We start from the raw sequence: 27524 nt of genomic DNA on the forward strand, positions 1-27524 counted from the left end.
TTTCAAGCGAAAAAGTACATTACATTATGCTTACAACTAGCTAGAAAGAAAGTCTTCTTATTAGAAAGTGACCAAGTGGCAATATCGACCACCTCCATCCTTCAAGGTCGGCAACAAACAAATGCCACAAGTATTACCTGTTTCATTTAACAAAAGAGTTTAGATAGACTTCTACCTTAAAATGTAACGAGAGATATATACAACAATATTTCAAACATACACTCAATATGATAATTAAGTAAAAAGAATAACTACTTCTACACTTTTGACCAGGAAATTCACAAGTTTATGATATGTTACGTGGACACGCCATATTTATAAGAATAATCCGTGTTTATCGATCCACGTATCCGTGTTAGACACATGTTGTATGCGTTATACCCCAATTTTTGATATTTTGCCACGTTGGATACAGACATGTGGATCCACGTTAATGTAACTTAGCTTTTATGTTCAGTATGTATCTTGTGCATATCCAACCCTAGCTAGACTCTCGAAACCAACAGAGGTGCACCAACGATAAGCCAAAGAACAAGCACAGACAAGACCAAGCCTTCGAAAAATCAATTTCTTTGGTTTCTATTAGAACTAGGTGGATTTTATATTAAAAAAATTACAGGTAAACGTGTAAAGCTGAAACAGTTGGGAGGGAACTAGTTCATTTCTTACGAGAAGCACAAATACACAAAGGACTTCGAATATATTTGTGCGAAGCGAATTTGATTATATATAATGTGGGGTACATATCACATGACCGACCTTGAGAACTTCGAGGGCAAAAGAAGCGGACATTCTTTCAGACACTTTTCAAGGAAGAAATCATGGCATCGGATAACCTGCCACAAAAAATATCATTACTAGATGACAGACATTGGTTTGGAGAGGGGAGGGACCGACACTTGATAGGAACAAAATCAAACCTCATCTATGCTCTTTGCAATTTGTAGTTTACAATGCATCACATGCCAATTCGGTTCAAGAACCTGAAAGCAAGAGAGAGTTAAAGTAAATGCGCAAAAACATTGAAAACTTACTTTGATCACCCAATTTCTCTATATAAAAACAGACACTTGTTTCAGGACCAGAGCCATGAAGTATGGCTTCACCATAATAGCAAAAAAAAATAGCGGATAAAAACCAATCATCATCGCTTTACCAAATCCAATGAACAATGTGACAGTACTTTTCGACCAACTATAGGTTCTCCTGGTGTAATCACTCAAAAACAGCATACGAAAGAGAAATAAATCTCACCTCAAAGGTCAAATAGTGGAGAAGACTATTAATAAATTTAAGCATGCTGCAACAAAGCAGTGATGACCGGGTAATACGGTTCCGTGTTTTAAGTGGTGCGAACTCCCCGCAAAATTATACCTATATTAAATACAAACAGATATTAGATCTTCCGCCGAGGTGAATGATTATGCGAGCCATACCGATGATTTTGCCCGCCCACATAGTTAGCGGTTCACATGTTCACAATGGAACAAGAAGTGAAAAATCAAGCCCGATACTTTTGAAGGCCTTTCTTGAGATAGTGAGGGGGGGGGCCATTGAACCTGCATCACCATCCAAGAACCATATACACAAAGAAAATAAATAAGTTAAAATTAAGATCATAAAAACCGGAAATTCCAAGTATCTGTCATAGACTTTAAGGAAGGGTTATGAGACACTATGGTTTACCAAAGGGATAACAGGTTTCATGATGAAAAAAGCGAGAGACCGAAAGATTAATTAAAAACCTTGTAAAACAAAGAAAATGTTTCCAGACCAATAACGCTTATTAGCTCTTCTAAACCATTACTATCCGAAACAAGTCTATTGACATCAAGATCTTTGAGGGTGCTCAACCTTTTAAGCAGTGAGGATCTTTCCTGCAAAATTAGATGGAAACCAATGAAACTGGATGCCATACCAAACATGCAAAAAATGTTATAGGGTAGTCTTTTACCACACAACACGTGAGGTCCTTGTGACAAGGATCTGCTGCAGCAGCTATGGTCCGCAAAGCAAGTTCCAGGAGAGACTAATTTACCATTTAAAAGAAAAATTAGAACCAAGTTGTCCATTCGATATAATAACCAGTATTAACAAGAATTGCCTATGAAAACATAATTAGCAAAAACGAAGTAAACCGAACACCAGAACTTCTCGACGTAAATCTCATCAAGCCTTTTAGCAAGCTCTTTCTCGAGCTATATCCATAAAATGAACCAGAAAATCACCCTGTGAAATAGATGAAAATAACAGTCAAAGGTAGGGAATGGAAATAATAACAACTGAAAAGATATGATAACATAATTGGTCATGTGAGGGTGGAGCAGGGGGATTCCAATTTAACTTTAAGAATTCATTCTGATATTCTTATGCTACCCTTTCTAATGCCTTATATGTGGCCCATAGTAGAGGATCTAGATTTGTTAAGTCTCTCACTAAGGAAATGTCACAGGCCAACATCATCTGTCATTTCTATGGAATGGTGGTTGGCAAAAACAGACAAAAAAACATAACATTTGACGGTTAGAGTAACCAAAGTCAAAGTCAAAGGGTACCGTAACCCGACTCTGGCACTCTCCAAAAGAATCCTATTATTTATCTCATAACTCTTCAAAAGTCTATCCAAGGTTTATTGTAACTCGCTTGGGTGTATCATTCAAGCAAGACAACCCTATAGTGGTTTTTCGTATTTATTTTATATGTAGAGATGTGTTAGGACTAGATAGGGTGGACAACTTTACAAAAATCTAAGATAATCTGATGAATAAGAATTGAAAAAAATTATGGACAGATACTAAAATGATCTTCATTAATTAAAGAACACATCCACGATAAAAAAAATAATGTGGCTAGCAGAAATATTCTAAAAATAACTGAAGTATATATAACAAATGGAACAAATAAATATCATTTTTCAATCCCATATTTTGATTCATACACACCGATCAAGAAGCAAATAAGCTTTAATGATCGCAGACTTTCCCATGAGATCATATCGCACCAATATAACAACTAGTGAAATTTAATGTCCTCGTTGGTTCACCGGTGAAATTTAATCCAACCAAGCTCCACAATAGAAGTGAATACATGTAGGTGGCCCGGACATTTAGGGCACTTATCTAAACAAGTACAACTACCTACGCTGGTGTTTTCAACAGTCCATAGTCTACAACTCCCAATATGAACTATTATCTAGATGAGGTGCAAGTCTAGGCTTAGTTCTCTGGAGGTAAAACTTACTAGATGAGATGTCGCCTAGCTTGGTGCAATCAACTGAAAGTCAAGTACTTTATGGCCTTTACAAGAACCCCTCAAAGATGGGCCTCCCGCTATCTTGCCATCCGGGCTTGTTTGTCATATTGATGTGATCGATCTTACGCTGTGACAAAGGCACGAGCATCAAATTGGGATCTCCAAGCAAGCTTTTTGGATTTGCGGACCATTCTATTCCTATCTTATTTGCATTCATCACCTACAACTACAATCAGATAAATAATTGGCATGAGCAAGAAGTTAATAACTAGTTAACCTACACTACTATATAGCGTATTATGAAGGATGAAAAGCATACCTGAATTCACAAGCTAGATCGCTAGGAGACAAAAGGACAACTTGAGAAGGAAAGCTTAATTTATCAGCACCCTTCATTTTATCATCCTACTGCATCCTGGTGTTATAGCTATGCTTCTTGTTGATGCATGCTTAAGTTACATTCTTATGTCATTGAGAATCCATGATTAAAACCTCACACCAAAGGCAATAACAAATCAGCAAGAAATGAGAATATTTCAACAATATCATTCAACTTAACACCGAAATAATAAGCCTGCAAAGTTAGAATTTCTCAATTTGATAATACGATAGAGATTTTAGCGATATTGTAGTTAGCCATAAATTCTAATCCTTCAGACCAGTATTTCAATAGTCCCAAATCTGCAACTACCAACATGAACTTCGCCTTAACTAGAACCCATTGATAAGGAAGCAAACATATTACGTTAGGTAGGATCAACAGAAAATCATGCATTATACTTATTCAACTTAAAGCAATAATACAATGGTTCCCAGTCCCAAAACAACAATAAAGAACCGGGGCCTCCATATTTACAACAAAAAAAACTTAAAAAAGAGATACCAAAAAATTTCTAGCAACATCTTGTTGAACAAACTTCTATTAAGAAACTCTATTAACAAAAGAGTGGGCTTCACAAACGCTATTAACAAACTTGCTGCCAAAGTATATTGGCTTAGCCAGACTAATGGTAACTAGTAAGTAAGATACTAGTCGCTACAGTAGCATAAACAAACAAAAAAAAATGAAGAAGAAAGAACCTAGAATTAAGAATCAAACCTGATGTCAGTGAAGGGACCAACGTCAAGTCCTTGTTCTTTCTTTCTCAATTGGAGCGACGTGACAAATTCGTGAGTCTAGATCATACCAGAATTCCCTCGCCGAGCCTCAAGAGAGTTAGGCAATACTAAGCTCCCACGGGTGAAGTCAAAATGGGTAAGCTAGAGCCCAGTGCGGTTTGATTTGCATCTTTGTTGAAATAACATTATTTCAGAATTTAACTAGTTCGGCGGTTACCCCTCAAAGTGCTTTTCTTAATTCATATTTTGTAGTAAATAAAAAATTACCTCAATAAGTACATGTGCTTCGGGGACGGAGTTTCGATATGGAAAAAGCGCCTTTCCGAGTGTCTTAGAGTCTTTGCAATGATAGTGAAAAAGGAAGCTCAAAATGCGAGTAGAGAATAATTAAAATGCTACGTCCAAAGGACATCTCCGCAGTTCAAAGGGGTTAGTTACTCGAGTTAGAAAGAAGCAAGAATGGATATAGAACTGAAATAAGAAATAGTACGAGGCTACACATCATCGCATCGGGGTTGTGTATCTAAATTAAGTGTGCAAGAATAAAAGCTACATTAATTACATAACTATTGTACAAAGGTCCAAAACCTCTTCCAGAATCTTCACTTGTTTAGAATCAATAAACAACCTAGGGGAGGCCACACACAACATAATAAATGGATTCAGTCATGTAATTAAAACCTAACTACAGGCACTACAATCCGACAACAACAAAAAATGGTGTTCATGTACATAAGACATGACATGATAAACACCATTAACTACATTGTCAAGCATAACAATACTTACAGCTAAATGCCCATACAAATGAAAATAAAAAGGAATGACTAGGCCCTCCACCAAATTTAAAGAGATTCCAAAGGCTAATGATACCTGCCATTGCAAAATCTACGACAACACTCTTTAGTTCTTCATCCACAGCTTAATGCCTATTTAGCTTTTTGGTGGAAGATATTTTAAGAGACACGGCGAGTTTCCTATTTTCAATGTCCAAATGCCCCTCACATAGAATTATAATATAATATTCCAGATTAACTATTATTTGGACTACATCGTCGTAAAATATCATATAACTACATACTGTGGGCAAATTTAAAATAAAAACACATCATATAAAACTATCAATAAAGTATCATCTTCATAAATGATTGTAATTAGCAAACCACAACAATAAAGTTTTGAAGGAAGAAAAATCGTGTTTTTATGAGAGACAAACCTGGTTACTTCACAGTAAAATCAACTGAAAAAGATTGTGCTTTTGTCACAAAAACAAAGAAAAATAGTTTATTATTAGTACAAAAATCTCAGCGGGAAAATAGTTTAATTAACCTTCGCAAATGGCTGTAATTAAGTATATATATGACAGTAGTAAAGATCACCTTTTCTGTTAAAATTCAACAAAAGCCTAAGTGTAATGTGTGAACAAGTTATCATGACAGCAAACTACCCCCATGCAATTGCAAATAACAAGGTCTAAATTAAAACAGTACTTAAACAACAATGCAATAAAAATTTGAAATAGTAATAAAGCTCATAGAGTCATCTCAAACTATAGGACCATATAAATAGGAAAGAAACACCTGATTTCAAATAGAATTTTCTTCCCACGATAGATAGACCACTGTGAATTAGAAACCGAAATCTCCTTGCATTCCCTTTCTCCTCATTTCAAGTTCCAACTGAAGTGCATTTGTTCTACCTCATTACACTCCAAAGAAAAGGCGATTCTGCAATATAAGATACATTGTGTAAATAATATATTTACTTGAATTTTCAAGACTTGGGCATTAGATGTTTATACGGCAAAAGTTTAATTTCAACATTCTTGTTTCTAATTGGCGAGAAAACGGATGGAAGCTTGTTAGAAACCGCGATCATGCTCTTTCTTCACCTTTTAATTCCTGCTTGAATGCGAAACCCCGAGAATCCACCATAAAGCAAATCTAATTCGGATATCAATGATTGCTTAACTGATTGCATTTGATTCGAATTGGCGATTGTCAGTCTGTCAAGCATGAAATTGAGTGAGTTTCTTGGTGATGGGGTCCCCCTCGTTAAAAACAGATTTTGGTCGAAAGTAATTGGTTGTGATGGCTGTTGTGAATTGAAGATAACAATACCACTACCACCACCTCCTCCACTGCCTGCATCTGTACCAGCACTCCAAGCAACCATTCTTTGAAAATAACAATAGAGTTAAACCTAGCAAAAAACTAACAGTAGAGTTGATGAAACAAGATATCCCTATTATAATTGGAATGATCTTAACACATACAAGGATGTGCTAGTTCAGTGCAACACCAAGCAAAGAGGGACTAAATTAAATTAGTATGAAGGCAAGCTTCGTGTACTAGACTTTCTTAGCCAAAAAAGGGGCAACCAATTTCAAACTTAAAAGCCTACAAAATCCACTAGCCACTTAAAAAGAACAAAAATGAAATCTTTGAACTTTATTTGAAGTGCCTCACATTTAATTTAATGACTTCTCACTGATTTCATCTATCTTCCAGAAAAAGGAAAATTGATTTCATGCACTCTTCCTAAGACGAGACTCAGGGTGTGCTAGAATATCAATTTGGACAATTCAAATTTGATGTAAACATCAATTAAGTTAACCAAATGAAACACCCCATCTGTAATTCCTTTTATACCATTCAAAACTTGGTAAAAGTGATGACTTTAAAAAATAAAATGAAAAGGGTGAGAAAGATTTAACCTTTGAAGTATAAAAGATCTTCGACTTTGCAGATACCAATCAATGAAACAATAAAACTCTATCAACCAATCTCAGCCCAAACTTTGAAAATTTTAAAAAGTAATTGGCGCACTTCAATTGACTTTAGAGTTTTGTCATCCTTCTTTTATAGGATTTTTGTATTTTTCTAGAGGTAGACACGATTTAGTCGTGGGAAATTGAGAGGAAGATGAGATAGTTCGGGGGAGAGATGGGAATTAATTTGAGAGAAGTGTTCGAGTTGTTATTTATACTAGAGAAAACACGGTCCCTTCGGTCGTAATACGCCTATTTGCCGTCACTTTATTTAGTATAATTCCTCAAAATTTAATTGATACAATTATCTAATAATTCCTAACGACTTTAGCATTTTAGTGACGCCAATATGCTGTCACAAGAGTCCTGACGCCAATTTGGCGTCACTAATTAGAAAAGCCCAATGTCACAAAAATGTTGTTATGGTGTAGTGGATACAATTGATCTAGTACGGTTTTGAAGTTAAGGCGCCTCAGTGGAGGAACTAAATGTCTTATTATTATTGAACTAGAAGCTAAAGTGCCTCAATGGAGGAACTACCTGCCTTAATTATTGTATTTAAGAATGTTGTATTAGTCGTTGGAAGTTAAGGCACCTCGGTAGAGGAACTAACTACCTTATGGATTGTGTATAAATATATTTTGTACTTGAGGGCTACTCATACCAGCATTGTTTATAATGCTAACCCGATTTGCATGTTTGCTTATTGGGTGTGTTCATTAAATGGACCCAGTTGATAAGTCTTGACAGGATTAGTGTTGAAGAAGGTGGATTGCTGCTTGTGGTTCGCGTTAGCGTCTCATTTCAGGATATGTTTTGTTTTCTCTTGAGGTGCAATAGATTTTAATTGAGATAATGTTGTTTTGTATTTTCAGTTGTAATTATAATTAAAGAGTTGTTGAAAGAAAATTTGTAACTTAATTATATTTGTAAATTTTTGAAATGAAGAGGACTTTTGTTTATTTAAAATTTTTATTGGTTTCAAATTATTAGAATAATTAAATAGATTATGAGTTTTTGGAAGTGGAGAGTGCATCACACCTTGAAAATCGAAGAGTCGGGAACAAATATTGTTTTTTCGATTTTGTCAAAATTCGGGGTGTGACAATATCCTTTTCAGTCCAAATCTAAGCGCATTCAAGTAGGCAATCTATCACATGAAGTCACTCATAATTTCAATATTCTATTAGAACAGACCGTAGCATATCCGGGGAAAAGGAATTCATAGCAAGATGATATAAGTATAATACATGGGATTGCTATTCGTATTAAATTAAGTCTTTTACCAACTCTTCCCAATTGAAAAAATCAAATAAATTGAAAAGGAGTGGTAATCTATGTTCTTCCAGAACCTCTATGTTCTAAATCTGATTTTGACATTTGAAAACCTTGTCAACTGCATTGGATTATTCGAATTGCTATTTATGTCTTAAGATCGCGAAGCAAGCTATTCCACACCACCTATCTTTGACTATTTCATTAGTATCCTATTATTTCAAACTGAGAAATGACATCAACACCTAGAATTAGCCATGGAGGTGGGACCAGAACTTGATACACCAAGATAAATGTCTGTCCTATTTAAATATCTTAGCATCCCAAACAGTCTTTCAACAAGTTTTCCTGGAATAGGAGCATAAACTGAAAGTGTGGCACCTAAGTGTTGTACCTACACAGGCTGGATCTGAAGAGTTCTCACATTTTTAGACTGCTTTATAGTGCAAGTGATTCCACTTTCAATGGAAGAACAAAATCAGTTTCCCTTCCATAGAGGAAAAAGAACTTGGGACTAGAATTTCTGACGTCTTGTTGGCGTAGGTCATCCCTCCAGCCTCTCAGCCCATACAGTGTGCCGCGGTCTTGGGCTTGGTGATTGAACCTTGTTCACTTTGGCTTCTAAATGTTCTTGATTTCTTAATGATTGCATACTATAAGAAACGCCGATAAAAAAATGCAAACTTTGAACTGGAACCATAAGCATATCAATGCCCACTCAAGTTTTCACAAAAAAGAAGTTTATGTTGTTCAATTTTTCAACGCGTTTCTTAACGAACTTTGACCCCAACTCACTTTTTTCTCAATTTTTCATTGTATGCTATATTTTTTTCATCTGCTCAACAAAAGAGTTATCAATATTTTACCCCCTTAGCAAGACTCTGAAGTAGGTAGCACTCCAACAGAATGGGTTACTAAAGTCAAAATTACAATTTCACCTATATATAAATATCATTTTAAGTTAAGAAAATAATAAAGTGAGATTAGGATTGGAAACAGATAATACATATACCTAGGAATAGTCCAGGCCACCATAGATGTCTCCAACAAGCATGTCTACTTTCCTATTGTCTCCCCGTTGACTCAACTCCAGCAATTCATTAAAGTTAGAACAAGAAATGGATGTGAAGATCTTAGAGAAAAGTCTTCTTTAACTTATCAAAGAAAGTAAATAAATCTAGAACTGCATTTAAAGAAGAAAATTGAAAAAATAAAATAAAAATAAATTGAGAGTTTAAAGGAACCAATAAGAGAAGTACCTCTTGCATTTCGTTAAAAGCCTCCCTAGTCCCAACATTTGTTCCATTGATTCTCTCATAGTTTTCATCTCCATCCACCTAAAAAGCAGCTCAAGGTTGACAAGTATACTATGTCTCTTGGATTATAGATCAAACCGTGATAACAATGTGCATTGTACCTTGATAATACTGACACCGGAGCCAATATTGACAAGGAGATAAGGAAATAAATCATTCTGATCAATCTGAATAAATTTTTTCTGACCCTCCACATGTGTGAAAGCTTCATGACAGATCACCTACTCCACAATGAAGAGAAAACTTCAATGCAGGTAATGAGTATCACGGGAAAAAAATATTATATAAATAGAAAAGTAAACCTTTAAGACAATTTTTTTTTCCAGCCTATATGGTAACGACAACAACATAAATTACTGCTCAGACAAAAGAAGCCAGACACTTTACAAAACATTTTATTGCTTCTTCTATTTATGTAATCACCAGCAATTTGGATTCCTTTGACATAAGGATTAGATTAGAAAATTTTGCTCTGGAGAAGAAGAAGTTCCTTTCTAAAGCCTAAAGGAAGGAGAATCACTCTTGTCAAAAGTACGCTCTAGTCTTCTCACCTACAATCACTATACATCTTCTCGGTTCCATACTGTTGGCAAATGGTTTACAAGTATCTTAAGAAAATAATGTACCTTGTAATCTTGTACGGAATAGGTATAGACAAAATTTATTGTTTAACAACATTGGTTCCAAATTACAAAATTGAAGTGCAAATTTCAATTCATAGAAAGGAATCATTTATACACAAATATCTACCTTTATCAGTAAAGCACCACAAACTACCCCATCCCACAATAACCAAAACCACAATCAATAAAATGATCTAGTGTTCATAACCTGCAAAGATTACAAACAACCCCATTAAAAGCAGACAATAACCAGTAAAAGGACGGCCATCAACAGCTTGTCGTTGGTGCATATAAAATAATCAAAATGAAGAGATTATAAAATACCTTAATTTCAATTTCAGGGCTTTAAGGAAACCCCATTGAACAGACTATATATGATGATAACTTTCTCATCCAATTTGTCTTGAATTCCTTGCCTACTTAGTATAGACCATTTCATAATCATAATAACACTATTAAGAATAAGCGGAATAAGAATTAATTGGAAAAGGTGCTTGTTCAGAAAAAGGCAAGGCTAAAGTAGTAGAATAGTCTTGTAGATCACTTCATGGTTCAAGGATGGAGACAAAAATATTCAAAAAGCATGCTGAAAAAGGCATTAAGCGTGAATCATCTAAGCAGAATGAAACTTATCAACTATAGTGTATATGTTCTTAAGTAGAAAGCACACACTGAAAACCCTTTGATAAACACGACAAGACCATTATTAAAAATCATTATCAACCTTTTCAATCATAGCAGACTCCAAAGAGTTGCTCTCGAGAATCTAAAAATGTTTCCATAAGTACTACTGCACTTTTTTGTTGAGCTATTTAGCAATATAGTAAAGGTTCAATGTCCCCGAAGCTTTTCACTTCACCAAAAAAAAAACAAGATGAACAGGGAATAAACCAACCCATATCTGAAGATGGATTTCACTTAAAAAAAACAAGGAAAACTATTAAATTAATAAAGAAATTCATTTGATATTTTATTAGACAACCAAATCCCAAACCAACGAAATAATTAAATTCCAATATTACAATTTCCACACAAAACATAATTTCACCAAATTCATCAGGAAGACAATTAAATAAACCTAATTTGGAGCACAATGAAAACAAAAAAAATCGAAAATTCACTAGCTAGGGTTTGGGTAGAAGAGAAAGAAAACAGATCAAGAGATTGAGAGAGAAATCGTACCTGGTTCATTTCCATCTTCGTCCGCGAGGGTTTGACAGAGGATGGAGGCTTGAACACTTGAGAGAGACGAGCATGGGAAATCATCGGGCAAAAGTGCAAAACTGTTTTATTTAATTGTATTATTTTCCGTTAGTTCCATGTATACCCCATCTGGATGTTTTTTTTAGTTGTTTCCTAACGGACATAATTGTTACCAAACGTTAAAACTATTTTGTAATAATAATTGGGAAAAAAAATGGAATTATACTAACGGATACCAGAGAACCTAACAGTTATGTCCGTTAGAAAGGTACTGACGGATATATGTGTTACAAATGAAAATTTTGCTTCATTAGAAAATGGCCCTTATGGTGTGAAGTCATCTCCATCTCTACCACCATGTGAAAAGGTATTTTTTGCATCCACTCTTGAAGTTTGTGATTGTATAATACATTATATTCTACTCCCCAGAAAGATGAAGTTCAAGTGCTTACAATTGTTCTAGTATCAAATCAAATTGTGGAGAATGAACAATAGATATTTATTTTAATTTGGGGATGAGAAAAATATTCAAGAGAAGATTAATGTTCTTGAAAGTTTTAGGAGAAGATGTTGATTTGCATGAGATAATATTACTTGTTGCTAAAGAGGTTGTCAATGTTTCTTATCTTGAGCACGAACTCGAAGACGAGTTAATTGTTAAAGAGGAGGAAAATATGGTATGTCTCCATTTTCCAAAGAAATTTATTTTTAAAGTCAGATACGTGAAGTTTTCTAAAAAATTGATTGATGTTCGTGTTTGCATCAAGAATTTTGTGTCGGATTGTCAAAAGAAAAGATGGAATAATCGAGCTATTGTGTCTACTTTGCCTTGCTCCAATCGAAGAATTGTCAACAAGCCATCACGCCAACAAGTTTATGCCTGAAATTGCTTCCTTTTATGCAAAAGCCAACAAGTCATCACGCCAACGAGTTTATGGCTCCAGAACCCTAAGATTTATGGTGTCAAGAATGGTTAGTTTTAGCGTGTTGAATTACTATTTTATTTGGTAGTGGGTGGTGATCTCCATATGCACCAAACTAAATTATCAGGAAAGTAAAACTAAAAAACGGAAAAGCAAAAAGAAGAAGAAGGGCTATTTAGCTTTTGGGCCACTTTTTAATTGGATAATTTGCAGTTTGTCACCAGTTGATCGTTTATTTGCATTTGGGCCAAAATTTACGGTTGCTCATCTATATTTTATATATTGATAGTTTGACACATTTACCCTTATGACCAAACCATAATTTATAGTTAAAGTTTGGGGGCCAAATCCTAATTTTGAGATAAGACTTGGGCATTTAATAAAGGGCCTAAATTTGTTCTAATTCTGATTGTATGCTCTAATTATGATGCATCTTTCATGTAATTGGTAGTTGACCGTACCCTAAATACAATAACCAACTCTAAATTGACATAAAATTAGCCGCTAATTGGGGTGTACAATTTTTTGTTCTTGGTACCATTAAACAATAATTTTAGCTGCTAATATTATTTCCTTGTTACGCCTATAGACTCACCCTTAAAAGAATTATATTATATATTATACCACTCTATTCTTCCACCTCTCCCATTAGCATAAGCTCACCACTGTCTCCTTGAAAGTAAAAACTCTCTAATTGGATAAATTAGTCACTTAAATATTCACTCTCTTTTACCAATCTTTATTATATTCCAGTTTATACCTAATGATAGCGATTGAATCAACAATAAATTGTTCAACACCATGACTAACACTGGTAATAAATTGTATGAGGTGTTCTGCAAACGGTCATTTTTATATAGATGTAAGAATCTTGTTCAAATTTAGGCTTGAGATATATAGTCCAATTTGAACAATACCTCACAATTATTTTAGTATAAAAGTTAATGAAGATCAAACACCTTCTAATCTCTAAGTATAGCAATTAAATTATTACAACCCCAAACGTACGTGTTCATAATAATATTCGTGAAGTTTCATTTTGCTCCTACCACAAAAAAATATGTTTAATAATCAAGACTATTTAATTCGTACAATTATGCAAAAAATAATAATATGCATTTTGTTTTGCTTCCGCCTATCACTTTTCGGTCGTATTTGCATGTCTATGTTAATTACCTTGGCTTAGGTGCTGGATGTAAGTTGGTTAAGTTGTGGTCGCAAAAAGATTCTTATATGGTCATTGAATCAAATCTTAGATCTTGTCAAGTGTCTGATAATTATTTGGAATTTTTAGCATTTGGTCATATTGTTAATAGTAATATTTGTGTTTGGTTCACAAATAAGTCATGTGTATGGCATGTGCAGGGCATTTTAGCCATTTTTAGAAAATTATAGATAGAATATATAAGACGGTTAACGCAATCAACCGTCAATTTTGGCCCAAACGCAAATAAAAGATCAATTGGTGACCAACTGCAAATTATCTAATTAAAAAGTGGTCCAAAAGCTAAATAGCCCAAAAAATAAACACAATTTCCCCTGGATTTATGGACCTTTAATGCTTTTCTGTTACTTGTTCTTTTAAATGGTGTGGAACGTCTATATATAACGTAAGCATGGCCTAACAAAATCTTTGATGCCCTGATGAGGTGTTGGGTTAGAGTGCTAATATATGAGCATGCAGAGTTATGTTTAGAGGGTCGGAAGTATGGTTGTCTTTTTTGTGTGTGTGTTTGTATCGGTGTGCTCACAATACCCTTTTTCAAGGAAGAAGCCCCGAGACCGTGGCCGAAAGACAAAATATGGTCTTTTAAGAGTACCCCTCAAGTTTTTGGTAGTCCGATGCTAGATGTCGTTATGAATAAATCTTCCCTAGACAAGGAGATGGTGCTTTGGTTGAAAAATATACCTACAATATTTCAGGCCATGTAGGACAGATCGATGACCCGTCTGGTTTGTGAGAGGCTACAGGGATGCTACTAATTAACCTAGCCATTTTGTTTTGAAATGATTATTCTATTTATGTTACAACTATCCGTTGTATTGTGGGAGTTGGTAATCATTTCAAAACATCACCCCTTGTGCTCCTCTTCATTCAAATGTACAATTCTAGTTCTCTCTGTAATTTGTATTTATTATTTAGAAGCAATGGTTCTTTGATCAAGTAAAGAAAAGGTAGCTTAATGATAGTCAACCCATTTTTTCTTAGTTTTCTATTTTTTTGTTCTAATTAGAATATTTGTTTATATAATAAATTCAGAGGCAGTTTTCAATTGCCAATTTTGAGCCAGACTTATAATGCTAATTGATTTTTTCAGCGAAGTTGGTCTGTTATAGAACAATATCGTAATATGCTTGTATTTGTATGTATTAAAACTTTGTAGTTGAAATTACTTTCTATTTAGTGCTGATTGTTTTATTGAAGTAGATGGCTTGAAAGCAAATGATATAGCTTCTAATGGGGTTGCTGAAAGAAGAAATATAACCTTATTAGATATGGTTCGGTCCATGATGAGTTGTTATTCAACTCTACCTATATCTTTTTGGGGATACGCCTAAGAAACAACGATATATATTTTGAACTTGGTTCTTTCTAAGTCAGTTCCTAAAACTCCTAGGGAGTTATGGTCTGGGCGAAAGCCTAGTTTACACCACATACATGTATGGGGTTGTTCTGCGCATGTACTAAAAGGAAACAGACAAGTTATAATCAAGAACTGAAGTATGTATGTTTATTGGGTATCCAAAAGAAACTTGAGGTGGTTTATTTTATAATCCAAGAGAACAAACAGTGTTTGTGAGTACAAATGTTAAGTGTCTCGAGGAAGATTATATTGTGAAACTAAAACCTTGTAGTGAAATGGTCATTAAAAAAATGACGGCAGATATTCCTGGTAATGTTCAATCTGAAGTAACTCCTACTTTAGATGAAAACCTTCCAAATGAAGTTCCGAGTTTACCTGAACCTACTCCAATACTTCATCATAGTCGGAGGGCAATTAGACCTCCAGAAAAGTTAACCCTTTTAGGGGAAACTTTCTCTATTATATCAGATGATTAGGATGTAGATCCTATGAACTATACAGAGTTGAAGCAATTTCTGACATTGATTTGAGGAAAATAGCTTGAAGCAATGAGATCGGAAATGGAGTCCATGTATTCCAACAATATATGGGAACTAGCTTGTTGATCCACTGCCAAATATTAAACCTATTAAGAATAAGTGGTTATTCAAAAGGAAAATAGGAGCCGATAGAAAGGTAGAGACTTTTAAAACGAGACTGGTGGAGAAAATGTTTACTCAAAAAGAGGGTATCAATTATGAGAATTTTTTTCGCCAGTAGCCATGAAAAGTCCATTAGAGTCCTTCTAGTGATTGATGCTCATTATGACTATGTGATTTGTGATAAGAGCCCAAAACTGTAGTTTTAACCCTGTAACAGTCATACTTTTAGACCAATTATGTGAGTAATAATTAAGAGTTAACACCGACACGTGTTTTATGTATTTCAGGTTTCAAAGTCCATTATGTGCAGAAATGTGCCACTTTAGCGAGATAAAGGAGCAAAGGTCGGTTACTAAGGAGTTCCGTGATTAAAGACCTAGATTCAAGAAGACAAAGCCTTCCTAAAGCCCGGTCAAAAGCTGAAAAGTCAACACGGGCGAAAAAGACAAAGTCACAATTAGAACTTCCGATGGCCGTATCTTTGGACTCAGACCTCGGAATGGGGCCTACCTTATGTCAAAACGACCGGCTCGGAAAGAGCTTTCCAATGGTCTAAGCCTTGACCCAATCAAAGGAGCAAAAGTGGACGAAATGTCTGTTGAAGCCAACTGCAGCTGAAGAGGCCTTTTTAGACTGAAAGAATTGGGTTTTGGGCCTGATTCTCTGGCCCAAAACATGGCTCCAAGCCCATGCACGATTTTTGGATCTGAAAGTATAAAAACCAAAGCTTAGCTCTTTGTTAATAGTAGCTAGTTAGACCTAAAATAATATAGATAATTCTAGATCTGTTTTCATTAATTAAATTAAGTTTTAGTTCCATTTTCAATTCTTGTTTTAGATTAAGTCTTTGAATCATTGTTCTTGATTGATTAGATAAATAAAATAGTTATTTTATCAATTTTGAATTGTGTTATTTCAATCTATTAGATCTAGTTTTAATTGTTGATTGGTACCATTTCTTAGTTGTTAATTAGAATTTAATCATTGTTTAGTTTAGATTAGTAAATTTCGAATCTTGATAATATGTGTAGTTTAGATTTATATGGGAATGATTGCGGAATGATTCAAGGCTAAAATCTCCATTAGAGGGGTTGATGAAGCCTTGATGAAAACTTGGTGGTATAGTGTAGAAGCATTGTAGAATCTATTCCAATCTAGAAGGTCGTGATTCGCCATGAGAATGGGTGGACGACCTCACATGCTAGTTAGTACTCGGTAGAAATGCCATGAACACTAGGGATTAGAACTTCGAATTTCTTGCCGTAAGAACGTAAGAATCGAGATACAAGAATCTATGCTAGGCTATTAAGTTGGATTCAAGGTGGATTCAATTCCCCTCTAATCCTTTATCTAGATTCAAACACAATCATATTTCCATAGCATTCGTAGTTAAATTCAAGTAATCAAATTCAGTAAGTATCGTAGTATATCACCTTCGTAAAGCTCTCATTGACTTAAGACTGATTAATTAGATTAGAAAACAATTACATGCTAGAGCACTAGGAGTGGAACGAATTTGTTACTCCACTCTATCTCGATAGAATTGAGAGTAGGAAACTTTGATAAACATATAGCATCATAAGATAGTTTTAGTTTACTTACGTTTTGAGTTTCATCGTTCATTTCGTAGGTAGACTACTTCAATTTTATGGATTATCAAATGGCGCCGCTGCCATCTTAGTTGCACTTTAGCATTGTTTTCATAGTAGAATTAGTCATTTTTAAGTCCCATTAAACCCACCCACCCTTGTTTGATTCATCGTGGTTGTCCATTTCAGCGTTGAAAAGTTTCGCTTAAAATATATAAGCGACGACCGCCTATAAAGGCGCACCTTATAAGGGACCCGCGACCGCGCTTCATATTGAGTCAGCGACCAGCCTTCGATTCTTGGACGGACCTCGAGCACCGACTACCATACAAAGCGCGACCCCTTCGCTTCTTTCATGGACTAGGAGCCGACCTTGCTTCCTATGCGAAAGACTGCGCGCTTCTAAGCAAAAATTTTGCGGATTTCTACAGGTTTGTTTTGAACCCGATTTTTTTAGTTCTTGGTGTTCTAACTTGTTATTTACAATTTGAACACGTAAACAAGACGCTATTCATAAGCGAAGCAAGGACGCTTTTATCAGGTATTCCTTTCTTCCATACCTCGTGATCTCCGTTAGAGGTTCATACTAAATATCAAGATTGTTTGGATTGTTTTCGTGTTTAGACTTAGACTTGCATGAGATTAAGGTCCGGTGGGAGAAAACACCGAGAACGTAATTAACCGTCAACAAACAAACATATCGAGTATACCAATCACAACACCTCTAACTACTATCCCACCAACCATACGACATAATGGTGAAGAAAGAGAGACTCCTCTCTCCGACTTCTACAAAGCTTTGGCGATGACCCTAAATCTTGCATCGTTCTAGCAGACCTAGTGGGGATTTTGAATCCCCAAACATATTTAATTTGTTACCCGTTTTCCATGGTTTAGGCCATGAAAACCTTACCAACACACGTAGGATTGAACAAGTCCTTACAACATTCCATCATCCTACGGTTGGTGCGGAACAAATTAAACCGGAGGGTATTTCCCTTCACCTTAGCCCGATAAAGGCGGCGTCTTGGTTAAGCGCCAAAGCGCCTAACTCATGGACTCGTGGGCTAAACTTGTTCAGACTATTTATGGAACATTTTACCCACCCCTAAAGACGGATGAGATGCTTTCCAAGATTCATTTCTTCCAGCCAGAACCCTCATGAATCATTTTCTCGAGACTTGGAATCGTTTCACCGACCGCTTTATAGAGTGTCCACACCATAACCTAGCAAAAGACACGTTAGTTCGTGCCTTTTTCAAAGGACTTCAACATCACCATAAAGAAGTCCTTGACATAATGAATGGGGGTAGTTTCCTAAGTAAAGGAGCCCGGAGGCTTACAAATTTTAGAAGAACAAACTAAACGCTTAATAACAATGGGGAGTGATGATATCCCCCCCTCGCTAGTTCTTCTTCAACAGTTAAGGCGCGCGGTATGTTTGAGATGAAACCCGATCCGAACTTAAAAATTTAATCGAATCTCTAACTAAAAAGTAGAGGCTATTTCTATTCAACAACAGCCTATTTCCCGTCATGAATGTCAACTCCAACCCATGTAATTTTGTTTGAGTCCCGAAAGCACCGACTCCTATTGTCCTCTCGCCTATGAACAACAACAATTAGAGCAAGATAATGTTTGCTCCATTAATAACTATCCTATTCCTAATGCCCCATGGAGACAACATCCCAACTTTAGTTGGCAAAACAATCAACAAGTTACAACTCTAGGCTTTAATAACCAAAATGTTAGGCAAGCAAACAACTATAATCAAGCTCCACCTAGACAAGGTGTAGCACAAGGTCAGAATAATTATAATAGTTATAATACCAATAGAGGTCTCGTTCCAGTTAACAATAGTAACTATCAAAACCCACCCATAAATAATCAACGTGAGATAGTTCCAGTCGCACCACCTGTGACTACTACACCTACACAACCGGACCGTATCGACGCCTTTATACAAGTTACCCAACAACTTTTCCAATCAATGACTCAATCAAACCAACAGATCTTACAATCCATAAATCAGGGCATACAACAGCTAGCCCAAGAAAAAGCCCAACCAAAAGGCGTGTTTCCAGGACAAGCTATACCAAACCCTAAAACAACAAACACAGCCTTTGAGGTAAACGGTAATACTAGTACGGAAATGATAATAGTCGGTGACCTGAATGCCATCACCACTCTCCGTTCGGGAAGAGTGGTTGATAACAAAGTAACTATGCCTATAGTTACCCCATCAAGATACTCTACACCGGATATCGAACTAGATACCGAAATAGAAACTCAAGAGCCTACCGCGATGAGGTACCGGTTAAACCACAACCTAAGAAACGAAAGCCAAGGTTACACATCAAAGTCGAGCCATACGCTAAATATAGAGCTAAACCACCGTTCCCCTCAAAAATTAGCCATGCTAACCGGGGATACAAACTTTGAGGAGATTAGGAACGCGTTTTCAAGAATCTAACGATAAACCTTCCTTTTCTCGAAGCTATTAAAAAGCTACCTAATCACGCTAAGTTTCTTAAAGAGTTGTGCACTACTAGGCGTAAAACCAACATACCTAAAGACGCCTTTTTAACTGAACAATTCCCAACTTTATCCAAAAATAATGGAATTGTTAAGTATGATAAATGCTTGTTACTACTACTTAGAGTTTTGATCTCTAAGAATTGATGCAAAAGCACTCAAGGTTCCTTACTCACGATCTTCGTTTCGTAGAGTTGGAATAAAGATTCGAACTAAACTAAAGCTTAGAACAACTACAAATTGGAATTTACAATAAAGGGAAACTAAGGAGTAAGGTCATAATATTTAAGCTAGATTTTTAATTCCTACATAAACATTAAGAAAACATTAACGTTGAAAATATTCACTTAATACCGAAATAGAGATTTGAAAGAGAAGGTGGAGAGTTAATCCTCCTCATGTGAAACTATCATTAGTGTTGATTTGAAAAAGGTTTTGACTCTTCCTAGACTCATAGACAAGTCCCTAATGGAAAATAGATTTGATCCCTAGCATGCATGGCTCACTAAAGAGCTCATACATGCTAGCAAGTGAAACCAAACAATGACTTATCTCTAAGCTCATTGCTTGATTCCTAACTAAACTCTACACCAACTACCATTTTGGGATAGGATGTAGAGTTAGTTGTTCTTCCTAAACCTACCAAACCAACAAAAATTGGTTTACCCTCACATGAGTTGGATTAACTCCCCAAAAGGGAAGTTAGCTCATGATCCTTGGGACAAGGATTTATGAACTAAGAAAAACAAAAGAGAGAGAGAGAGAGAGAGAGAGAGAGAGAGAGAAGAAAGATGAACAACCAAACTCACTTCTATTTATTTTCTAGAAGAAACAAGTGTTCCTCCATTAAAACTATTACAAGCTTTCTAATAAAACTAAAAACTAACCTCTCATTTTTTTCACTAAGGAACTAAAATAATGCCATGTGAGGAAAATAAGTCAAGGGAGTAAATGGAGTGTCCCCCACCCTTGTCTAATTTCTTCTCCATTTGAGAGAAATCTCATTTCCTCCCACGTGAATTATCAAATCACATTGATTCATTTTTATCTACCACATTAAAACAAAGTGACACCTTGCCTTTTTTTCACTATTAACACCTAATCTAATTTATTACATGCAAGGTGTCAACTTTGCACCAATAATTTGTTATCTTTGTCTTGACATGCTCCATGATTGATGACTCATCAATCTTGTGGCCCGCGTAGTGGGTCCGTAATGCAGATGGCGGTCCGGTATTTTGGGCGTGTTATAATTTCCCGCCTATGCGTAGAGTTCATCGCCCGATTTGTCGAGCATCTCTCGCGGTCGCATTCGGAGTCCTGGTTCGAGAGGTAGGAGCTTTGGAAGTTTGATGCTTCTGTGTGGATTTGGAAGAATTCATATATACGCCGTTCCTCGTGCTTTATTTCAGGTTTAACCAATATTTCCATGTTTACTGCAAATACCTGCAAAAGTATGAAAACATATTTATTTCATGATTATTAAACACATATTTAACCAAATTTATATGTCTCAATGGGGTTTCATAATACACTTTTGGGTGCTTATCACATTACCCCCAAACAACACTTTGCTTGTCCTCAAGCAAAGAAGAGACACTAAAATAGAAAAGTGGCCAAAAATGTGTAGTCCTAACTAATTCTCGTTTCGCAGAGTGCGGTTGCATTGACCATATGCAACAAGGCTTTAAACCACTAGGAATTCCCTAGTGGACGAGTTATAGCCCTCGCGGAGAGTTTTCGAGAAAAGATACTCACAAACTTCATTTATACTACAACGACTTCGATGTAAACTCGTTTCCTAAATTGATCTCAAATATCCATACATCTCCTTAGCAGGGAACGAGGATTGATTTCTTTGAAACTCAAGTTAATATGTATTCAATAATTAAAACATCTACATATGATTATTCATACGGTGAACTTTTCATTGAAATATACTAGCGAGTTGTTTCGGATCCCTTGGAGAGCTGTACCTAAATGGGTTCTCGCTGTGTATGTGTCAAACACAATTCTACTCAAAATTTTACCACTCAGGTTTTGTTAACTCCGCCAGCAAATGCAGTGGGCACACGTTTCCTTACATCTCAATGACAGTCAGAGGAGCCGATGTCGATCAATCACGTCTACTACTTATTATCACACCACCCTACTCCTAATTGAGCTAGAGGTCTTTATTAGGTATTGTGGGGCTTAGGTGATAGTGTACAAGAAAATGGAAATGGATAATCAAAATTTACGAGTATGAGAGAATAGGGTCTTCATATATTTACACTAGAGAAATCCTTGTTTCCTTTCCTTCTTCTAACTGAGTTTTTCCAACCTTGTTCTTAAGCCTCTGGATACTAAGGATTTATATATATATATATATATATATATATATATATATATATATATATATATATATATATATAAGGCTTAAGAACATGATTCTATTTTCCTTTTCTGAAGCAAGTAACTGACTTATATTTGGGACAAGTCTTTCTCTTTATTCTTTCCACATTTCATCCTATTTCTCATACTCATCGTCACTTAGGTAGGTTCTTTTATTTGGTTTAATAAATGGGTAAGGAATTTTTGGTGAAAGTGAAAGGTTTGATGAACGGTTTCGATTGGAGTGACTAGCGGTAAAATTTGTAGTGGGTAAGAATTTTTAGCTATGTCGATCCAAAGAAGGCCTAAATTCTAGGGGGTTCGGGTGGTGATCAAGTAAGTAGATCGTAATTTCCTCTAATCGAAAAACTACTCCTCGTGTCATCACACACAAATCACTCATATCAAGGCTTTTGGTTAGATTCTCACAGATTTATAGTTTAAGTAACTAACCGTTGGTTCCTTAAACTTAATGCTATGTACAATCAATGATACTCAATACATGAATATTCATGAAAAGATGTATAAACTATTGCATCATTATTATCTAAAGTTACTTAAAACAAATCCTAATTGGGATACTAATGTGAGATTTCTAGACAATTTTCATCATTGAAAAGGAAACAAGACTTTGTCACTAAGTACAATTATTAATATGAAAAATAAAACTATATATAGGCTACAAGATGCCTAATTTTTGCTACTGAGGTTTAAAGCACCCCAAACGTAATGATGCTTAGTCCTCGAAGGATCAATAATTAAATAGAGAAAGTACACGAGAACCGTGAGCAAAATTAGGGCTAGATTGCTGGAACAAAAAGGTTGGAGATCATAATATATTATTCAGAAAGAATAAGAAAATGTTCAATAGCACACTAAACATAGCACACGATACATAGCACACCAAACAGAAGGTTTAGCTAGATATATGTACAATGGCAAACTCAAGTTTACCATCCAGTAGGATGTGAAGGTCTGGCGTCCTCTTTAAGGAAATGCATTTCCTTAGCATCGCGCCAATAGATAATAGTCTGCCAAATTTCTGCCCATTCTTTGTCTCCGGATTCCCTCAAATTGGTCTTCATCTTTTCGTCCTTTGGGTAACATCGAACATGCTTCAGGTATCGAAGCGGGATGCTTCCATTGACCTAAACCTCAATGTTTTAATGATTCGCTTTGTCGGGCACATGGAATCTACCTTGACCCATCATGAAAAGTGGCCGCAAACCGTGGGAAATGTGTCTTCATGATCCGGCAAGCGGTGACCGGGTAAAAGTATATACCGATCCTAAAAGTCGCGAGCTCGTTTCAGCCGGAGATAACACAACCTAAAATGTTAAATAATGCATGACCCCGAGCTAGTAATTGAATACAACGTAAGCGACCTCATTGGCAATAGAAAAATGCCAATCTCCCATAATGTTTAGGGAGTACAAATAACATGGCAATCCCCATGTTCATGGTCATGCTTGCTAATGGAATGGTGATGTTCGGCCATGGCACATGGCTATCTCCTTTCGTTTGATCTCAAGACCATCACCATAAGAGTCGCTAAATGCTTGCCACCGAAAGGAACGGTAAGAATTATGATAGATGTCTTCGCCAAGATGCAGCGACGGGTTCGTGGTATGGAAGGTCCAAATATAGAGCAAGTTGTTGTTCGAAAAGATACGAGGTGTGTCACCAACTTCGGATTGTGAACCCGTCTAAGTAGAAACCATGCGCATGGTTGAATCCGGTGTGTCATCCATATTAGCATAAAAGTATGCAGCCAAACTTCGGAGAATAAGTTTGGTCAGGTTGAAGAATTAGGGAAGACCACCCAATGTTTGTGATGTAATCATGGAAGAGATGGCCATAGGCATTGGAATCCATCATAGACTGAAAGGATTGCTCAGGAATGAGTTTGGGAGGTACCATGGATGATGAAGATGCAATGTTTGATGAAGATGCCATGGTGGATGAAGTAAAGAAATGGGTAACGATACCGGCAACTGGATGGAAAAATGAAATGTAAGAAAATAGACCCTCCTGTAGCACATGTTAAAATTATATTAGTCACAATGGAAATGATGACAATCCTATTAAGCATTGCATACAAAAGAAGACAAAAAGATAAGACAAAATACATAGTAAGACGGAAAAACGTAATAACATAGATGATTATATACTTATTGACTTAGTAATATCATGGATTCTTATATTGCTCTTGGAGATGCATATTTTGCACCAAACTGTTTAGGTCTTCTATTTGTTGGCCGAAATCGATCGGAATGTCCCCTTGGTCGGGCGAGAGTATAGTTTGATTTTCCATTAGAGAGCATGATTTTGCAAGAATTGAGAATGATTTTCCAAGATCTCCTCCCCGTTCAACATCATGCGTTGCTTGACGATCTTGGAAATCCCAAGAGTTGTGGATGATGATATTCTCGACGGCGTGTAGTTCCCTCAAACCCCGATGAAGAAGTTTAATGCCTTCCATGGGATTAATAATATTCAAAGATGGCATTTTCATCAAATAAATGGTCGAATTTGAGCTTGGGGTGTTCTCGCTTCATCTATCGAGTATCGTGGGTCCAAAACCAACGGAGTAATCTGTTTGAAGTACCTTTATATATGCTCTTTGAAGGGGTGTCTCTAGAGAAATTATTGGATAACCCCAACGATCATAATCTGCGTAACCAAAGTGGGTAGAGCTGGCCGACCTTCTTGTTTTCTTGGTGATTACGTTCCCGAGGTGTTGGATCGGACAAAAGTCATCTCTTTGAGTTTGCAAAATACAAAGTAGGTGAAGTTGAGGCTTTGTGACTTCGGAGATTGTGTGATGTACCTACCACATTATGTCCCAACCATTGGAGCACAACACGTTGATTACGTTTCAAAGAGCGTTGAAGAACCATGTGATGTGTATTTTCGACGCCGCCATGAGATCTGAGAGCTTCGCTAAAGAAAGTTTTTCTTGAATCGAATGATGACTCTTGAACAAGGGACTCCCGGGTTTTAGTGGGATTTGAAGTATGGCGGAGATCATTTCCTTATTCAATTCCAATCGTTGTCCATAGGCATTGAAGTAGAATTTTCCATCTTCATATCCGCTAAATTGGTAGAACATCAAAACCACCAAGGGAATAACTAGTGGCTGGATGATATAGAAGAGGCGCCCATCCGCCGACGTATGATTTCAGTGTCAAAATAAGGAAAAAAACCGGCCTTCTTCGAAAGTTTTAGGTAGTCTTTTCTCTGCCATTATTTTTCTTGGTTGAGCCATTCATCGAGGGAAGGATAGTGAAAATTGTATGAATAAGAATGGCTTAAAAAAGAAGAGATTTATAGGCAATCTATGAGGCTATACCAACTGAGTCCAAGTGTATTTAATGACCCATGTGATTATGAACAAAGATCATAGGGGATCCACAAGAAGTCTTTGTCATGTCGATATCCAAATACAATTAATGAGATGGTTTAATGTTTAGAAAATATGGAGAAAAGTTTCACGAGGGGTAGTTAAACTTACACGTAATTTCAGAAATTATGATCATAACTCAAGAATAGAATATGGATAGAATAATCGAAAGTGCATGTGTGACAAGTGTTATGTGTACCTTGTAGCGTATGGCGATTTTCTCCAACACTATGTGTATCCATTAATTATTTTGGTGAGTTTTGGATGGCCTTTCTTTGTTATGGTTTGTTTATTTATATATTATTATTATTATTATTATTATTATTAATTAATTATTTTTTTTTTATTATTATATATATATATATATATATATATATATATATATATATATATATATATATATATATATATATATATTTAGAGAGGAAAAGACAACTAATATACACAAATATTTAATATGGAACTTCTCCATTTAATGCGAACCGCATAAATGTTTGAGAATTATTTAACACACCATACTAATATACAAAATGAAAATCGAAAAGAAAAGAAAACGGTTACATAGATCTAGATGTTTCGGATCATTTGTGCATGAGTAACAAGAGAATAATTATAAACACCGTTATCACAATTAATGTGATAGCCCATTCGCGTTATTTTTCCCATCGCTTCTATTTTATTCATTATGTTTAAAAAAGAAAAATTTGTGAAGAAGAATGTGTGAAGAGTGAGAGAAGGGAATGAGTGAAAGTCGAAAGGAGAAGTGTATTTATAACTTAATTTCTGACCGTTGGGCATCCGACCGTTTGATCATCCGTTGGTTCCGACCGTTGGGCTTTGAGAGTAGGCCCAATGAATCAAGGAGCAAACTCATATTTTTTGAAGGTACTATATTCGATAAATAATTTCTCATTCAAACCGTTCGAGATACAAAATTATGAGAAATCAACCGATATATAATAATTTAGCACTAAAAATAAAATGCAATGCATAAGGGAAATAAATGACATAGTCATTTCTAAACCAAAGGAAATAAACAAATACTATATGAATCCTCCCGTTAGCAGAAGATGAACCCGGTTTTACGCCTTCGCCACGCATTTAACTTCAGCCGAAATGACCGGTCCGAATGTGGCCTATGATCGGAAAGAATCGATCTTTGAATTGCCGATTTGCCATCATCATTATCCGGAATTGGCCTTGGCGATTTCTCATTTCTTGCCGGAAGTCATTTCGGGAAGTAATCATCTCTTCCTGGTGAAGAAACATCCTCGCCAAGATACTAGAATTCATGTTCCTCAAGGCATCCATAGGAGTATTGATTCTACGCATGGTATCTTCATTAAAAAGTCACGGTGGTGAAGGAGGAGGAGGAGGTATGTTATCATGCTCAATGTCATCTCTAGCTACCGGGTCCCAATGGTCTAAAACACAAGTTTCAAAAATTCCAAAAATTCTCGAAAGACCTTGTTTCAATGAAAGGAGTAGCAGATCGAACCCTAAGTTAAGCATAAGCCGAAAGTAACAAGTACACAAAAGAGGAGCCGACCGCTTGACGCGGGGTCGTAAGAATATGGCCCGTGAAATGGACCATACGAAAGTGTGCTTCCTCTCCTGTAGGATCCACAGTAGGGTGCAAGAAAGTCTTGTTCACGCCAAACGCCTTTGAAGTTCCAATGACGCCAGGCGCCCATCGAATGAGTTGACGCCTAATTGGTTACGCCCGAGCTTAACGCCGGTACACGAACGAACCAGCGTTGTACTCCCCTCGGTAGAAGTGTCAAACATCAAATCCCTCGTGGTCGGATACCGACAATAACAGTGGTCGGGCTATCGAGTTAATCGAACCGTTGCCAGTATTCAAATCAACTCGGCGTGAAGTTCACGCTCCAACCCATCCGCAACCGTAATCCAAAA

General features: G+C 36.1%; 2 long non-coding RNA genes across 2 annotated transcripts; both read right to left on the reverse strand.

The window, feature by feature from the left end:
• Nucleotides 1–774: 774 nt before the first annotated feature.
• LOC147477434 (uncharacterized) lies at nt 775–1331 on the reverse strand. The gene is made up of 3 exons (XR_015208679.1): nt 1255–1331; nt 921–983; nt 775–836 (listed from the first exon to the last, which is right to left on the reverse strand). It is a non-coding gene; the product is annotated as an uncharacterized LOC147477434 (long non-coding RNA).
• Nucleotides 1332–3437: 2106 nt separating this feature from the next.
• Nucleotides 3438–4420, reverse strand: LOC147477435 (uncharacterized). The gene is made up of 3 exons (XR_015209610.1): nt 4352–4420; nt 3572–3744; nt 3438–3478 (listed from the first exon to the last, which is right to left on the reverse strand). It is a non-coding gene; the product is annotated as an uncharacterized LOC147477435 (long non-coding RNA).
• Nucleotides 4421–27524: the final 23104 nt, after the last annotated feature.

Source organism: Coptis chinensis, chromosome 9 (genome assembly GCF_015680905.1).
Source record: "Coptis chinensis isolate HL-2020 chromosome 9, ASM1568090v1, whole genome shotgun sequence".
Classification (NCBI taxonomy): Eukaryota; Viridiplantae; Streptophyta; class Magnoliopsida; order Ranunculales; family Ranunculaceae; genus Coptis; species Coptis chinensis.